The sequence below is a fragment of the Rhinolophus sinicus genome, chromosome X (assembly GCF_036562045.2).
Source record: "Rhinolophus sinicus isolate RSC01 chromosome X, ASM3656204v1, whole genome shotgun sequence".
NCBI classification, from domain to species: Eukaryota; Metazoa; Chordata; class Mammalia; order Chiroptera; family Rhinolophidae; genus Rhinolophus; species Rhinolophus sinicus.
The window spans coordinates 2,535,225-2,550,671 of record NC_133768.1 but is presented as its reverse complement, the minus strand read 5'-3'; the positions used below and the strand labels follow the sequence as shown (position 1 = coordinate 2,550,671).

The 15,447-nt window shown below is 43.3% G+C and overlaps 1 protein-coding gene across 7 annotated transcripts in view; it reads left to right on the top strand.

Moving 5' to 3' along the window:
• The window catches only part of TBL1X (transducin beta like 1 X-linked), a 182,192-nt gene that overhangs the window by 106,080 nt on the left and 60,665 nt on the right, over nucleotides 1-15,447 (top strand). For all 7 annotated transcript variants that reach the window (XM_074324200.1, XM_074324202.1, XM_074324203.1 and 4 more), the window contains one exon: nucleotides 12,906-12,994. The gene's annotated coding sequence lies outside the window, so the exon portion shown is untranslated. The remainder of the gene's footprint in view (nucleotides 1-12,905; nucleotides 12,995-15,447) is intronic.

Below are 15,447 nucleotides of genomic sequence, written 5' to 3'. Positions count from 1 at the left end.
GTTTGTTTTCTATATTGCTCTGAGTCTTCACTGGAACTTCTGTGTGTGAGATGTTACCACTGTCTCCTTTCACTGTTTTATAACACCACACAGAAAGCTTTCCATTCCAGTTCTCTTTTTATAGTGTTTGTTTTAAGTATAATTTTTTTATTTTTTAAATTTATTGGGGTGACAATTGTTAGTAAAATTACATAGATTTCAGGTGTACAATCTATATTACATCATCTATAAATCCCATTGTGTGTTCACCACCCAGAGTCAGTTCTCCTTCCATCACCATATATTTTTAAGTATAATTTTTACTTTTTTTTTTTTTTTAATTTATTTATTCTCTATAGAAAGCGTTCCAAACTTTGAAATGAAACGAATGAAAGGGGAGGGAAAAGACAACTCCCAAATTATTGATAGTTGCTGAAAACAAATGTTGGGATAATTTGGGGGGACGGTGTCTGTCGTTTGACAACATAACAGATGTCGCTTCTTAATGATGTTTGTGTGTTTTTGCTCAAAAGTATGTTGAATAGGTAAGAGTCTAGCCAGGACTGAAATGAATCATTTCCTGCCAGATTTCAGTAGATGAGCTAATCGTGGAGAAATGGCCGTATTTCTTCAATGCCAGGCATCTTGGCAGGAGTCAAGATCCCAATCCCTGTCTGTGTTTTACTCCCACAGACTAGGCATGTTCTTGGTTCCACCCTGTGTAGTATGCACAGAAATCGGAGGTGGAGGGCTGACTAGCAGCTCTCACTCCCAACGTCCTTTCTGAATGGAGGCTCAAGGTCAGTGACGTTCAACTTGAACTCCATTTCACGAGGCACGTGGGGCACACACGTACAGTGCCAGTTTCAACCGTCAACAAACGGAATCCACATTTTCTCCCCCCAATCATCAAAAAAGTGAAAATGTAATAGTGCATCATCTGCGTCCTACAAAATGAATTGCTTCTCCTCAATGCCGACCCATCCTATGGGTGGTGTTTACGTCACTTCAAAAAATAGAGCTTCAAGTGGCCATATTATTCTTGGTCAAACACCGACAGTTGAGTGTTTGATTTATCACCACCATGGATGAAAAGCGGCCGTTCCCCTGGTGCCATATGCCCCAGCATCTCTGGGTGTTGATTGGACAATGCTCATAATGGGTGGGGCTGAGTTCAGTCTTAAAGCGACCGCTGAAAGTAATGGGGGCAGGATGTCATCTGTAAAAGCAGATTTAATATAACAATGATAAGAGTCACTCACAGCGGTCCTGGCTGAGAGACTTGTCCTAACCAGGGGCACGCTGGGATTTGAGCTGTAGTGTTGACCACTGTGAAGGCCCATGAGTGGTATTATCACCTTTGCAGTCCCATGGCAACCTGCTGGAAAGGTATAGTGATATCACCCCCACATCACAGGTGAGGCGGCCTCAGCCAGGCTGGGTCCTCACTCACGTGTGCTGCAGGGAGCATGGTGAGCTCACAGCCCCATGCTGCCTGCTGGGCCATGTGGCTCCAACAGCAAAATGTAGGAAGTGCACAGAGGGGAGTGGCGGGCTGCTGGCTCAGCACGCAAGCTACCTGCTCATCACCTTGGCATTCTGAGACCCACGAGCTTTCACCTGGCCTTGCTCAGGGGGCTAACTGAACTGATAATTCACTACGTAAAACTAACATCAAATAGACAACAACCACGTGTGGTTATTAATCTCTTTTGCATTGCTCAAGGAAGAAAAAAGAGGTGATGGGCATATAATTAAAAACTTGCAGTGGACACAATTTAAAGAGGATCATATGTGGGCCTGAAAAAAACTCCGTCTTCATTTTGCCGTCGACAATCATTTTAGAGCCTGCTGACCCCACGGGAGCAGTCTAGATTTGTGCCGTCCAAGAGAAAAAGGACGCGGGCCACAAATGTAATGTACATATTCTAGTGGCCACAGTAAGCAAGTAAAAATAAACCGGTGAAATTGCTATTGCAATAATGTATCTTAATCTATAGTCCGTTGATATTGCAGTACATATTTTAATATATAAATATTCAACGATACATTCTCTTTAACTCTGTATATCCCAAATAGTATCAATTCGACAAGTGGTTTATACACAGAAAGTATTCACGACATAGTGTATGTTCTTTCGTGTGTTTTTTTGTGTGTTTTTTTTTGGACTGTCCATAAAATTCAGTATGTCATTTAAATTTATAGCACATCTCAATTTGGACTGGTCAGTCCAATCTGAGACCCCCTAGCTCCATTGTCTAATATTATGAAGATCATTCCAGGATATGAAAAATAATTTCCAAGCAGTATTTTTTTAGGAAAGGATCATTTTAAACTTGGGCAATTTGTGGTTCTTAATCTATCTGGAATTGGTTGAGGAAAAAAATGTGGGCATGTGATTTTAAAATTGGCTTGCGGACCAGAGAGAGAGGGATGGTGTTACCTAGAAGTTGCCCTGTTTCTCCGTGGTGCGGGTCACAATCAAATCATTTTAGCTGCTGCAGGCTTCTTAACTGCCGTGCTTACCTGTACTGTTCACTAGCCATGGGAGCTGTGGAGGACCCAAAATGTGGCCAGTGTCTTTGAGGAACAGACTTTACAATGTATTTCCTGTAATTGATTTAAATGTAAACATCAGTACTTGATTCAGTTACTGGCAAACTTTTTAAGTATGTTGGGAACCACAGAGGTATGTGAATCTGTGTTTTCAGCTGTACGTTTCCTGAACTACGGTAGCAGTCATGTATTTCCAGTACAAATTGAGTTTCTGAATTGAGATGTGCTGTAAGTGGAAATTACATAGATTTTTGAAGACATAGTGGGAAAAAGGAATGTAGATCTCACGAACTTTTTATATGGAAGACATGTGGAAATGATGCTATTTTTTTTACCTACCATTCTTGTAGGTAAAAACGTGTGCTAAGTGTATAATACATTGAGTGTTTGGGGGGCAGAAAATGAGAGCGTATGAAAATTACTTTAATATTTGCATACTTATTGCGGTTGATAATTTTCAAAGATCGGCACTGTTCACCAAAGAGCAGATACTAACAATCCTACACACACCTCCACCCACCAAAGAAGTGTATAGTAAAAGGTGTTGAAGTACTGATTGGATATTTTTATGTGGTATTACGGTATATTAAACAGCTTGTAATGAGAAATTGATTCATCCTGGGGTTTGTGTAGGAATTAGCAAACGTAATGCTTTTCCCTGGGCGTAATCTCGTTTAAATTACTGAGAAGTTTCTGGGCCTGCAGGTTGAATGGGGTGGGTAGTGATTTGGCGGAGAACTAAGCTGATTAATCAGGAGACTCTGATTTTGTTTTAATACCACGTTCTGACCCAATAAGGAAAATTGAGACTATGTTTTCTTACAGTGTCAGGGCTGTTATAATTTATGCAAATGGGACCCTTTTATTATTGCTAAGCTTTTTATAGTCGTTTGCTTTCCAGGGAGCTTTGTAAATCCTCATAATTATTTTTCCCTAGTATGTCGGTTCTAAGTGGTCCTCTTGACCTGCCATGATAAATTTCCATTTGGGGAGAATTGTATTGTTTCATGGAGGTTTTTGCTTCGTACAAATTACGATCACCTTGATCTTTCTCTGCCCTTCCCTCCCCTCCCCCTCTCCACAAAGCTTTCCCCGAGAGTACACATGGGCTTGCTGGCAGCCAAACAGGATGCCTGCATACAAAGTGCCCTCCAGGTAGACTAGACGTCTGGTTCATTGCGATCTACAAGACTCAGGCCGTCCTTGGGTTGTTGTTCTATCTTAATGAAGAAGATGCTCTAAATATAAATGTTTTTGTAGTAATTATGGCCCATCAAGAGTGGTATAATCTGAACTGTAACCAGTCCAGCTAACGGCATGTGTACAGTGTTTTCAGCTCTTATGTTTGGGGGGAATATGTGATATTTGTTTCCCACTGGGAATCGCCTGTGGAGACCAAGGGGGTGAGCGTTACTTTTTTCAGGATGTTATCTTTAAGCTTAGAAGACAGACACGTTAAAGCTTCTGGATTGCCCACCTGTGAGGTCACACTCCCTGCTCTTCAGCGCCATAACCATGTGAAGAGTCTCTAAGTGATGAAAACAGAAGCAAGAGTGGGCTCCTCCCAGTAGAATGAAGGTGTCTTGCAGACAACATAGAGGAAGGTAAAAAAGTTAGACATGTACAGACCATGAAAACGGGCTGCAGGGAGAGCAGATAAATCCACCAGGTACATACGGGGATAGAATGGTTTTCCAGCCTTGGCAGAGTTGATGTTTGGGGCTGCGTGAGTCTTGGTGTGGGGTGTCCAGTGCGTTCCGGGTTATCGAGCAGCGTCCCTGGTCTCCCCCCACCAGATGCCAGTACGTCTCCCCCTAAGCCGTTCTAACAACCAAAAATGTCTCCAGATATTCCAGATGTCCCCTTAGGAGAAGTTGAAACACCACCTCCCCAGTGGAGAACCACTGGAATAGGTAAATGCAGACAGATTCAAGAGTCTTATGTCTTGCATGGGGAGGGGGTGTCAGAAATGGGAACAAACCAGCACGGTGACATAGGTCTTTGTGGAGGTACACACAGTGTCCTCTGGGAGCACAATTGATAGCGAACAACCATCCCTCTTGGGGTCAGAAAGGCTTGAAGGTACAGGTGGGGAGTGTGAGGGAGTGGGACCAAAGGGTCAGCATTATGTCATTTTGAAAATTATCGTATTTCGTGCATATTTCTCTCACTTCACAGATCACTGCATTTTGAAAAAGGTTTCATAAATGAATTTTTATAAGCTAATTAATGTATTCAACAACGTGGAGAATTTACTCGTTTCAATTTGAGTCCACTTATTTCAAGTGCGTTGTCTATCTTTAATATTAAGAAGGTAGTTTCAGCGAGAACACTCTTAATTTCTGTTATAGATTCATCATTTAGACACCCATGTTTTGTAATGGGGCTTCAGAGTATTAGGGGATGTCTGGAATATTGGAGTGGTTTTTACTGCATTAATTTCATGTTATAAAGCTGTAGCCATTTAACCCTGGGCCGCCTTAGAATTCCAGAAAGTGTGAGTAATCGCTGTTAACTTTTTAGAACTTCATGGCGTAAGCACTGATGACTTCTTGATTTATGCACGTTACGAATGGCTGTTTATCACGCAGAGATAACATACGCAGGTTTATACGAAAGGACAGTGGAAGGCCTCTGTCTGCGGCCTGAGGAATGGCCCGTTAATTGAAAAATCTGGTCATTGTTATTTTTTTTTAAATAATACATACACGTCTTCCTCTTTGCTGTTATTTTAACCCACAGCCATCTGCCAACGCCCTAAGGGTGGGCTGACCCATCCACACCCGTGGTATATGCTGCCTGGTTCCCAGTTTCTAGTTCCCTCCTGTGACCACTTAAGGACACCGGCACAGAAATCTCATTGCTGCGTCTTTCCAGATTTCCACCTTTCCCCTGCCTTCTGGGTCATCTGGCCCACAGCTGATCCCACGACGTGTTAAAACGACCCATGCCTACTCTCCGTGCACGCATACTTCGTCCGTGTGTGGAATGCCTTTAAATGTTTGTAGTTACTGTCGTGTCACAAGGGCTGCTTGAGTGCAAAAGGGCTGGGAGCAAAGCTGGAACAGCTTTGGGACCCAGTGTGCCCGGGGCGGGGGAAGAAGTGTTTCTGAGCCTGCCTGCCAGCGGTGTGCGTGCGTCCCGGTGCCTCATCGGTCCGTAAGCTTCTCCCACTGAGGATGTGAGAAGCAAGGGCAAGTGCGTGTCAGCGACCTGGGCTTCCTGGGGCCACTTCTCTGGCTTGTGCGTGTGTCCCTCGGTGCCTGGCAGGTGCAGTCAGGGCCGTGCCCGGAGGGACAGACCCCTTGCCAAGAACTTGTTGCCGTTTACCTTTTGCGTATTAGATCATACAGTAAAGTCTGGTCATGACGTAGGCGCGTTGGACTGACTCGGTCATAAGTTTTGTGGGATGATGATGTGAAACTCTTCCATGTAGGTGACATGGGGACACAATGCCATGTCCTCGTGACTTGTAAATTCAGAGGGATACGATGCCACACACTTTATGGTGGTCGGTCATTAGCGCTCATTATTGAAGCCCTGTGAGACCCCAAAATGGCCTGTGAGTCATCGAGAAGGACAAGGCAACACTGAGTGGCATTTTGGTGTGACGTACATCTTACCGTATTGAGTTTTGTTGAGTTCCTGTACAGAGGGCGCCAAAAAAATTCACACACAGTTTAAGAAAGGAAAAAACTGTATTAAAATTGTGATACTCAATATATACTGATAACAAAGGATGAATACAAGTCACGTTTAACTTCTGCAATGACAAGAGGTGCGCAGAGTGGTTCCCAGCAGCGTCCAGACCCTTCTGATGACGGCTGTTAGGCGTATTGGAGGTTCTGTTGCAGACTCACGCCTCCGTCATCGTCGTCTTCCACAGCGTTCTTGAATTTCAAATACCACTTCAAAATGGTCTTGCGCTCCTCAAATAACAACCGTGCTTCTGCCATTTTCTTTGACTGTCCTGCCTGTCACATGGTGACGCGGGCATTCATTTGATTCACGCCATCCTTTGAGCGAACGTCGTACTACACATTGCTACGTAATTCAAGTCAACTTCGAAAAGCAATATATAGATAACGTCTCTTAAAATGTGTATACGTTTTTTGAGGCACCTCCGGTATTTGTGCTTTCACGCACGTATTAAACTCTTTATGACGTTTCTTTGTGTGTCAGGTAGGGGCTATGCTTTGTGGAGGCAGGGTGATGGGCTAGACCTCTGAGCGCAGAGCTGCGGACACACAGGCCCCTGGTCTGCAGGAGCTGCAGGCTACTTGTAAGACAGAAACACAGGAACACCTAACAGGGAACTTGGAGAGTGGTACATGCTGTGAGGGAGGGGAGCAGGATGACGGGACCCCGTGACGTGGCTGCAAGGGCTTCCACGGCAGGGGTTCGATGGCCTCTCTGAAGAAGACACACCTGTGCCGAAGTCTGAAGGGTGCGGCTGGGAAGAGCCGGGAGAAGCCAGTCCCAGGCAGAGGGAAGAGCATGTGCAAAGGGCAGTCGGTGGGACTGACCTCCAGGAACTTGAGGGACGAAGGGGAGGCCAGGCCAGCATGATGGGAGCAAGTGACCAACAAGCAGATGGGCCACAACCACACAGTTCCTTACAGGACATGAGAATCGTGGTGACGACTTTGAACTTGAAACTCTCCAGTGGCTTCCCACTGCTGTATCGGATGGTTGGCTGCTGGGTGGGGGAGGGACCGCAGTGTCTCCAGGTGAGTCCCAGGCAGGAGGCCATCTCATCTCCCACCAGTGCTACTCAGCAGAGCCAGGAAGGAAAACCCCAATTCAAGACACTCTTCAGCAGAGAGCGCCTGTAGACATGTAGGTGTCTTGGCCAAAACAGCGAGGGCCTGGCTTGGGACCGCTGGGTGGGAGGGACATGTCATTCACTGGAGGAGCGTGTGGGTGTGGGTGGGTGGGCGGGGGAAGGGCTCCGGTGTGCGCGTGCCATGCTTGAGATGCCCACGGGATCTCCAAGTGGACACGTCCGTTAGGCTCGTCTGGGGATGAGTGAGGAGCTTGGAGGGACTGGATGAATTCCCTGGGGAGATGGGTAGCACTGCAGCCCCACCCAAGGGTAGGTGCCAGAAGGTCAGTAAGATGCCGTTCAGAAATCTGAGGTGCCCCAAAGTTTTCCAAAGTCATTTTCAGAGCTGTACAAGCTTGTAGGAGATCACAATTTGGTGTTCCCATCTGGAAACTTTTTGAGAGAAAATGAGTTAATACCATGTTATTAACTCCCCCCTCCTTTTTTTTTTTTAAAGTAAAGGAAACAGCTTCCACCAAGAATGATGCTTAAACTTTCCCTTTTTTCTGCAGCTTTTGTGGGAGGTGGGGAGCAATGATTCAGCCTAGAATTCGTTAGCTCTGCAGACCTGTTGTTTTTCCTGGGCTTGTAGAGGTTGTGCTGACAACCACAAGTACCATCCTGCACAGTATAAGGGGTTCATTTTTTTGAACGACTTTTATAATTAACCTTGATTTTACAAGAATACCTATCCCATTTCCCAACCATAAAGATTAATATCAACTTAATTAACCAAAATGTGTCATTCTGCTACCTTGTAGCTGAATTCTCCAAGGACAGAAGCTGGCCTCAGAATGTCTGGGTTTGACTAACATTCAGATACTCCAGAAACGACTAGGTTTCTGACATTGTTTCTTGGGAAGGCCTCTGCTCTACCAAGAAGGATCTCAAGGCCGGCCCGGTGGCTCAGGCGGTTGGAGCTCCGTGCTCCTAACTCCGAAGGCTGCCAGTTCGATTCCCACATGGGCCACTGGGCTCTCAACCACAAGGTTGCCAGTTTGATTCCTCGAGTCCAGCAAGGGATGGTGGGCAGCGCCCCCTGCAACTAAGGTTGAACACGGCACCTTGAGCTGAGCTGCTGCTGAGCTCCCAGATGGTTCAGCTGTTGCCCCAATAAAGTCCTGTTCCTCTTCCCCAATAAAATCTAAAAAAAAAGAAGAAGAAGAAGAAGAAGGATCTCAAAATATCACTTGTGAGTTTGAAGATGGCCGAGTACCTCTTGTATTTCACAGCTAAGGGTTTGAAAGTGACTTACGAGAAGAAAGGAGTGGGCATTTCTTCTTGACTTGCTGTTAGCTGCAAAGTGACTTGTCTAATGCGCATTTGAACCCTCACAGCCAGTTTGATCTAAGCTTTTCTTTAACCAACAGCAGGATCTTTGGGAGAAATACATTTGCACTGAAGTTTCATTTTCTTTGAGATTTTTTTTTTAGTAGAGTAAAATTCACATAACAAAATGTACCATTTTTAACCGTCTTTAAGTGTATAGTTCCGTGGCATTCAGTATGTTCCCTGTCCATTTCCAGAACTTGATTTCATCTTCCCAAATTAAAACTGTCCCCATTAAACAATAACTCGGCTCTCCATTCCCTCCTCCCCTAGCTTCTGATAGTCACCGCTCGACTTTCTGTCTCTGTTTTTAAATTCTCTCGGTGCTTCATGTAACTGGGATTGTACAATAGTTGTCCTTTGGTGTCTGGGCTTATATCACTTAATGTAATATCCTCACGATTCATTCATTCATTCATAAGCCTGGACTTCATTCTTTTTAAAGGCTGAGTATAATTCTGTGTGGCATATGTATATTATATGTATAATACACGGTGTGTGTATTATGTATGTTATGTCATATGTATGTTATATGAATAATACGTAGTATATGTATAATATACATATTAAAAATTAGGCTCTTGGGATTTGGTACAACATTGGTATCTTTTATCATTGAGAAAACAACACGCAATATTGTTTTCTGCGTCGTAAATACAACTTTCAAAGGGACAGGGCCCGTTTGGTCGTGTCTCTTCGGGTTTGTGTATAAACAGAGAAGGACACACATTTACTGCAGTGACAAATAATCCACCTAAAGTGAAGTTTTTAAAAAGAGGAGCTGTTAAGATCGGAGGAAATAATAGATGCATTGTGACTTTTCACTTCCGAGTACCCTTTCTCCTAGATCTGTGAGTAAAAGCAGAAATGGGGCTGGTGGCCTGATTTTAATTCCCGTTGGATAAAGGCTCATCTAGAACTGCCCTAGTTCTTGACACTGTTAGGATATTAAAAGTAACGTTTATTTTTATAAGTCATTACCATCTTGGCACACTTGCCTTTATTTCAATCATGTCTTATACCATCTTTAGATTTCAAGCTTCCAAAGTCTAAAGACACGCACATCAGGTTTACATTTCTGTTGGAGAATATGCCGTCTTCCAGAACATCCGTTTATTGGCTTGTGCTCTGACGGGTCTATTCAGTGTCGGTCAGAAAGGTGTCTTTAAAAGGTCAGCATGACTGTAGAGTCACACTGTATTGTACGTGAGGACCTGGTGTCTGTGGTGCCTGTGATATCTCTCACGTTGTCAGATTCTCTGAGGTAGGTCCTTGCATTTATTATAAGGATGAAAATGAGTTTAAAGCACTTACAACAGAGCTAGGCAGTCAGTAGGTGTAATTATATTGTTTTGTAATAACTTGATTAAAGCCAGTGTTCCCGATCTGATTGGATTGCAGAACCCTTTTCAGGTGACAGTTACCAAACGCATACTAACAACCTGCAAAACATCACTCGGAAGAACGTGCTTTGCCAAACCCTCCCCGACTTACTTTAAACCTCTGGTTGCTTGGCTTCCAAATCCAGTTGGTTCTAGGTTTTCCTGGCAGCCACCCTACATGTTATTGTCCCCATCCCACGGATAATGAGGCAGAGGCCCTTGCTGAAAGGGCTCCCTGCCTCAGGTATTGTCTCTACCTGTGCTTCCCAGTGCATTAGATTCTGACAGTCAGGAGAGCTGGCGTGACTTAGCTGGGTGGTTCTGGCTGGGGTCTCTCGTGAGGTTGCCAGCAAGATGTCAGCTGGGGCCGCCGTCCCCTGCCGGCTTGACCGGCTGCCTGGTGCGCCGTCACTCACGGTGGCTCCTCATGGGGCCAGCAGGCTGTTGGCGGGAGGCCTCAGTTCTGCTTCATGCTGCCTTCTCCACGGGCAGCTGAGGGAATCTCATTGTACAAACGTGATTCTGTTTTAGCGAGAAATGGAATCTGCATTTATATAGTTAAGCATGTGATTTACGATCAGTAAAAATATACGTTTATCCTTTTGGCTTAGTGATCGACAAGCTGTTTTGTTGTTTTGTTTTCTGCTTTTGGGCAACCAAGAAGGAAGCGTTTTTCACAGCCTATGAAAATATCCCTGAGACAATTCTTCCCGAATCTAAGCTCTATGTGAAAGCGTTATTTCACCTCCTATATTTCACAAAAAAATCCGGCAGAAGTCACGACGACTTGAACTTACTTAGCCATTGTAAAATCTGTGCTAGTAAAATAAAGTTTCTCAGCCGTGGCAATATTGACATTTTGGGGTGGCTCAGTCTCTCTTGCAGGGAGGCTGACCTGTGCGTTGTAGGACGTTTAGCAGCATTCCTCGTTGGCACCCACTGACTGGATGCTGGTAGCACCTGCCCCCCTCCAGTTGTGACGCCCCAAAATGTCTCCAGATGTTGCTTAATATTCCCTAGGGTGGCGGGCACAGTTGCCCCTGGCTTAGAACCACTGTTTTTAAATATGGGCACACTGCCATAACCCCATGCTTTTATCAGCGATCATGGATCAGTCATCAGATTTCAGTGTGAGGAGGTACCTGGGCACCCAGTGTCAACTCCGAGCTGGGGGAGGGGGATGAGAAGTGACTGCTTCATGGATACAAGGCTTTGGAATGACGGAGCTGTTTCTGGACTTAACATAAGGGATGATGGCATCACACTGTGACTGTTCTAGGGCTTTACACCGCCTACGTACATGGAAGGACTGCCACTGAGAGCAACCAAAAAAAGGGTTTAATTTAATTAGCTACTACCTTTTTTACATTTAATATGACCTTTGAGATAAGGAATGTTATTTTATTTGTTAAAGTTATTTGCATTTCCACCCAAATATTTTGCAGTACATAAATTTTTTTGCCAGCACTGTTTATTGATAGTGTGGTTCGCTTTGGGTACTAATAATGAGAAAATCAATAGTGAGCAGGTATTGGGAAGTCAGATTTCTCCTTTTAATTTACTGTTTCTAGCAATAAACTAGTCAATTCTGACATGTTGCATAACCAGAAGAATGTTATTAACCAAAGTCATATTTCCCATTTTTTTGCGTTTATAACACAGACGATGTTAATTACATTTAATGAGTTTCACAACATATATAAAAGATAATCTCCAGTTTCAAGACTCTCATTTGTGAGTTGCCATCTGTTTTGGGACCAAAGAATAAGATTTTGATTCTAAAGCTTTTTTCCAAACAGCTTGTAATAAGAGCTGTTTATATATTAATTACTTATTGAATTATTACGGATTTTAATGTTTTCATTTTCAAGCAATTTGGGGTTTATTGTGGTGACATCTGCTCGTATTTTCACACTTTATGGTATTTAGCAATTTCATCATGAGGCTATATTTTTTTTTCCTCTGGCAATTTACAACCCAATCCTGAGAACACTAATTTGCTTTCTACTTCAGGTAACTATAAGGAGTATCGGCCTGTTTCAGCTCCACTGCAGGATTTTTTTCATAATGAAATGTATTTTTTTTTTTTTTTTAATTTTATAAGCAATATCAGTATTACCTTGTCCCTGCTTCAGTCTGGTGTCCTTTCATTTTTATCAGAGACTTGTAGACGAATTTTGTTTAAATATCATATTGGTTTTTTTCCAGTGGCAGATTTTTTTTTTTAAGTGCCATGGTTATTCCTCGTATCTTATATATCCTTATGATTTTTTTTTCTTCAAATGTACCGTAATGAAACTAAGAGCCTATGACCCTGCCTGTAGAATCCTTTCATCTCCTTTCTTTAAACAGCTTAATTATAAACGTGAATCAGTCGGGAATAAATTGAATTGCCTTAAAACATTTCATGCGATTCTCTATAATTTCACTCTGAAAAACTCCTTCATTCGTAGCTTCACTGGTGAATTTGAATTATATCAAATGGGCACTAATTTATTATTAAATGATAACAGTAGCACTAGCTAAGCCAAAATTAGTTTTAGCTACTTTGAGATGCTTTGCTTTCAGAGTTTCTGCACGTACAATAATACCCGACTGGCCATTTTAATTTCTCCTTTCTCACTTTGCCAGTAAAACCACATAGTCTGTTCAAGTTTAAGATGAAGATTTTGAAACAATAAAATGTGTTAAGTTTGAGTTGGGATGAAAAAGTAAAACAGTGTCATCGATTTGAAAGACAAAACACAAAGTAATGGGAGAGATAAGAGGTGAATACGTCCCGAAGATTTTTAAGGTTTTTTTGTTTTTTTAATAAATCTTCTGTTTCTCACCAGGCAGGTCCCGGCCGACACTGTGCAGTTTCTATGATCGGATGCTGGGGAGCCCACTGGTCCAAAGGTCTACCCATGACGTCACCATAAAGGTAAGCGCCCCACTTGCCACTTGGTTCCTGTCGTTTTTCCTGAAATCCACTTGTGAAGCAGAGCTGCGTTTTGCCAAAACTAAACACCTTCTGTTTTAAAATGAGTTTTCAGGACGAAGGTGCAGGTCCTTCTTGCTGAAATTGAAGGTAGTAGATATAGCGTCACTAAATCATTATGGGCTGGGTAGTCAATTCTACACGATGGATTGGACTTTTACTGCCTTCTGAGAATTTTGGATACTTAACGAGCTATTAACAACTTTTCTGAGCCTTACCAGGAGAGGATGACAGCTTCTAAAAATCAATCTCCTGTTAACACTGCAAATTAAAATTAAGCTGAATAATTCGCTGTAATTGGGCATGAGAATAGATTTTATTTGGCTCCCGTATCTTAATTCTGTGCTTTATTAGTTTCTTAATACGATTTGTGTCTATCTGCAAATTGATTTGCTAGTTAACCTTGAAACTATTAGAAAAACATGGAGATTACTGTCTATAAATCTAATGCGATGATAAGATTTGCAAAAGAGCAAACAGAACAATCATAGGTGCACAGGTGTTAAGACTTGAAGTCCACATGCCAAATTAAAACTGAGGCCCAGCCCCCGCCACAAAAAACAACCAAAATCAAGTTCTGTAAAGGTTGTTGTTATCTTGTGGTAGGTGGAAATTTAGGATTTGATTTTATTATTTACTTTTTGTATTTTCTGGTTCTTTAATTTTTTTTTTTCTTTTTTTTTTTTTTTCGGTAAAACAAAAAACCCACAGAACCCTTGTAATTTTTAAAACATAAAGATGGAAATTTGGAGATTTTTGCTTTATTGTTTTAAAAGAACCAAACAGAACTAAAATGATGGACCTAAACTTAACTAAAGGGGGAGTCTTACTGAGGTGTTTTTGTTTACAACCACATATATAAAAATTGTTTTAAAATAGTAAGTGTGTCAGAATTTTGTTCTTTTACTGAAATATTTGAAACGTGCAGTTTGTGAATGAAAACAAACCTTTATAAGATGTTTGAGTTTGGGCCTGGCTTTAACTTAGCACGACGTTTTCAAAGTTCGTCCATGTTGCAGCACGAGTCTTTTTTATGGCCAAGTAATACTCCGTCCTATGGCTAGAACACATTTTGTTTATCCATTCCTGAATTGACGGACATGGGAGTCACAGCAGCGTTATTCAATTGTTGTGAATAACGCTGCTGTGACCAGCCCTGTACAAGTTTCTGTGTGGACGTACGTCTTCATTTCTCTTGGGCATGTACCTGGAAGTCGAATTGCCAGTTCCCATGGTAACGTGATGTCTAATGCCCTGATCCGACTTTTGCAAAGTGGCTGCACCATTGGTCGGTACTGTTCGAAATGCAGCCGGACCGTATTCTGAGTGTCAGAGGGAAGATGAGAGAGGAGGTCAGTTGCTGGTCGATGTTTCGATTGGGTATGGATTCTGTCCTTAGGGAACATAAGCTTCTATTGAATTGAATGGAGCACACGATGGATTGCTGATGTGTGTGAGGCATGGGTGTCTTGCTTCATAGATGAATGGATTTTGTAGTTTATATATGCAAATGGTCGTTAGAGGTCATGCTGGGAAGCTTCACTCTGCTGCCCACCTACCACCGCACCTACGGTGTGTCGGCAGGGTGGGAGTCACTGTAAGTCAGACACCCGTTCTCCGTACTGGGCGCCGTATCTCAGAAAGGGGGGCCAGGATGGGTGTCCATGAAACTGGCTGGGTTTCAACACGTGCCCTCCTTTGAAAGCCGCTCCCCGCTGACCTTCACAGTGATGTTTTCTTGGCTGTCAGTTTAAAAGTGGTGGGTGTGTTTACACCAGGAACTTCCACATTTGGGGGCCTGGCCTTCAGGTGATGAGACAGGAAGATTTCAAGCCAGGAAGCGACAAGGAACAAGTAGGAAGCCACTTGCTCTATAATGAAGCACCAACGGGAAGATCTGTGGGAGAGCAGCATCGTCACAGATTTCCTGTCACGGCCAGAGAGTGGGTGCTTCAGTCCTGTTGGCTCAAGGGTCTCTGAGAGTTGCCTCCAGTCAGCTCTGCGTTTGGAGTGTGAAAGCAGCTGTCAATCATATGTAAATGAGCGGACATGACTGAGTGCCAATAAAACTTTATTTGTGGACACCGGCGTTGGATTCCTATATCCATTTCATGGGTTGCAAACTTTGACCCTTGGTCTTCTTTGGAACTGTTGAAAAATGTAAACCCTATTCCTAGCTCACGGGCCTCACAGAAGGAAGCAACGGGTGAGAACCGGCCTGTGGCAGAGGAACACACCTCTTTTATTTCTGCCTCTTCTAACTGCAGCCTTTTGAGTTGGTGGACATGTGAGGGTGGAGCTCGGCGACGTGCAGGATGCAGTTGAGACAGAATCCAAGCTGTGGTTCCTCCGCAAGGCATTACAGATGTTGGGGACCAAGACTGAGGAATTTAGGG